At 59.3% G+C, this 2,876-nt stretch overlaps 1 protein-coding gene across 2 annotated transcripts in view; it reads right to left on the reverse strand.

The window, feature by feature from the left end:
• PRKAR1B (protein kinase, cAMP-dependent, regulatory, type I, beta) overlaps window positions 1-515 on the reverse strand; it is a 188,156-nt gene extending 187,641 nt beyond the window's left edge. The window contains exon 1 of one of the 2 annotated variants that reach the window (XM_011956921.1): window positions 369-515. The gene's annotated coding sequence lies outside the window, so the exon portion shown is untranslated. Of the gene's footprint in view, window positions 1-164; window positions 247-368 lie in introns of those variants that run through there. The other variant, XM_011956922.1, reaches the window with a different exon arrangement.
• Between the last annotated feature and the right edge of the window lie 2,361 nt (window positions 516-2,876).

Here is a 2,876-nt window from a genome sequence, read left to right on the forward strand (position 1 = left end):
GTCAGGCGCAGCGCGGCCAGGACCCCGCTCTCGCCGCCCCCTGCCCCCTACACTCAGACCCTGAGTCTCCCACCCTGGCTGGTGCAGGCCGTGGGGCCGCCTGTGATGGCCCGGGCTCCCCCTCCCCCCCATTCACGACCACCGCGGCTGCCTGAGTTGCTCACACCGGGGTCACATCCCTGCGTCTGAAGAACTCTCGTACCCAGCAAGCGTGCTCCTTCCCTGGGGTCTCGCTCTGCCTTAGGGGCCAGAAGGGGGTAGCCAGGTGGGCCCAGCCCTGCTTCCCCAGGTGACTCCCACCGGTTAGGCGCACCATCTTCACCCCGACGCCCAGTGGGAAATCGGGACCTTCCTAAATTCTTTCCCACCTTTCCTGGGGGTCCAGAGGTCACGGAGGCCTAGGAGGAGTCTCTTGGTGATGGTCTTAACCCACAAACCCAGCCCTGCAGGAAAGGGAAACATCATCCTGCTACCGCACACCGTTGCCCCATCCTGCCAAGGTGGGGGCAGAAACTCCATCTCCCCTCCCGAGAGGTTCCAAATGCCAGGAGAGGGGCAGGCAGTTCAGGCTGTGAAGAAGATGGCACCTGCCTCCCTGTGCACACCCACCTGTCCAGCCCCCCTGGGTCCTCCACCCACCTGTCCACCCCCCGGGGTCCTCCACTCACCTGCCCGGCTTCCCTGTTGCCTGCTCACCTGTCTCCCCCTCTCCTGCCCCATCTTCACCCATCTCCCACTCACCTGTACACACTCACCGTCTCCCACTCGCCCATCTCATGCTCACCTATTCCACACTCACCTGTACACACACCATCTCCACTCAGCCCTCCCATGCTCACCTGGTCCACGCTCACCTGACCAGCCTCCCTGTTCTATGCTCACCAGTTCACACTCACCCGTCCCATGCTCACCTGTTCCCCCACTCACCTGCCTGCACAGGCGCTACACAGGTCACCAGCCCTGCCCAGCATGCTCCCCAGCAGGGCTGACATTGCCTCAGCCTCTTCCTGCCAGGGTGAACGTAAACCAAGCAGGCCACCCTCGGGAGTCAAACACAAAGCTCCTTGGTCCTCAGCCCTCACCCTCAGCGCCCACTGGCCCCAGACCCGTCTCAGGCAGACCTGTCTTTGTCCTGAGACTTTCTCAGGGATCCAGGCCCGGTCTCTGAATCTGAACTCCATCCCACAACCCACTCAGACCTCTGGCTCTCCCAGCCCTGGCCTGCCTTGGAGCTGCTGCTGACCAGCAGTACCATCACGCGCTCCCCGTGGCCTCTCCACTCCCTCCTCCTCCTCCAATTACTCCTGCTCCTCCAGCGTGGACTGGTGAGAAGGACAGCAAAAAAGGCTCAGGTGTCACCTGACCGAGGCAGTGTCTCGCTTTGGGGGTAGATGCTCCAGGGCTGGCTGCTTCTCTCCCAGGCTCTCCTGGGATTCTCTGGAGACTCCCTGTAAAAACTTCCCCCACACTGTGCCTCTAGAGGACAGTGGAGGCCCCTCTCTGGCTGATCTCACAGGACAGCCCTCTGATCCCGAGGCACACACACAAGGCCTCCTTCTGCTGCGATTCCTCCTCAGGCAGGCTCCTTGGCCTGCGTCCTTTTGAGACAAGGATCGCCCAGGTTTGGGGGCTGGCAGCATGCACCTGGCCCACCAGACATGCGGCCCCTGGCCTCACTGAGCTGTGACATCCACTGAACTCCTCTCCTCATTGCCACGATGGCAGCTCCCACTGCCTCTCACTTTCACACTTTTCCCGGCCACTCAGGTCCCCGTTCCAGTGGTCCCCACCCCCCGCAAGGACTCCCTCTTCAGACTGACTCTGGTAGCAATGCGAGGCGTGGCCCCCGCTGCCCCAGCCTGCAGAAGAGTTTCTGCCTGACTTCCAGGCCTCTCTTGCCGCAGCCTTACTGGCTTGAGCCGAGGAAAGGAAACAAGGGGGTGCGGAAAGGAAGTGGACGCTTCCTTAGTGTCCTGCTCACTGTCTGATCACTCCCAGAGGATGAAATCCAGTGGGAAGAAACAGGATCCTGGAGAAAGGGAGCCACGGCCGTCCTCACACCAAACCTGAGGCCCTTCCCATATCTGCACTTCCCAATTATGTTCATCAATAAATACCTTTGGCCGGGTGCAGTGGCTCACACCTGTAATCCCAGCACGTGGGGAGGCTGAGACGGGTGGATCACCTGAAATCAGGGGTTCAAGACCAGCCCGGGCAACACAGCGAAACCCTGTCTGTACTAAAAATACAAAATTAGCCAGGCGTGGTAGCGCGTGCTTGTAATCCCTGGCCACTCAGAAAGCTGAGGCAGGAGAATCACTTGAACTCGGGAGGCGGAGGTTCCGGTGAGCCAAGATCGCGCCACTGCACGCTAGCCTGGGCAGCAAGAGCGAACGGAATTCCATCTCAAAATAAATAAATAATAAATAATTACCTTCTCCTGCCTAAGCCAGTTGGCTTTTTGCTTTTAGTTAGTTGCAACTGAGAACATCCAAGTGAATACACGCCTGATCTGACACAATCCCCCCACAACACACACTGACAACCCCATTAAATCAATCCCCCCACAACACACAGTGACAACCCCATTAAATACCCCTGGATGAAGACGCAGGGAGGAGTCTGGCGAGCTCAGAGGAGCTGTGCTTGGTCATCGAACCACGTGGCCCTCAACAGGTCGGTCGCCACCCTGCTACCCGGTGAAAAGCCCTGGCTGTCACACGGTACCCAAGCAGCCATGCCCTCGACTGAAAATGTACAGCTGGTGATTGGGTCACCCATTCAGAAGTCCCAGTAAATCCCGCGTCTGAGAATGCCCCCTCCCCATAGGGAAGGGCCCGCCCTCCATGCTGGGCCCTGTCACATTTTTTTTTTTT

The sequence above is a fragment of the Colobus angolensis genome, unplaced genomic scaffold (genome assembly GCF_000951035.1).
Source record: "Colobus angolensis palliatus isolate OR3802 unplaced genomic scaffold, Cang.pa_1.0 Scaffold43, whole genome shotgun sequence".
Lineage (NCBI taxonomy): Eukaryota > Metazoa > Chordata > Mammalia > Primates > Cercopithecidae > Colobus > Colobus angolensis.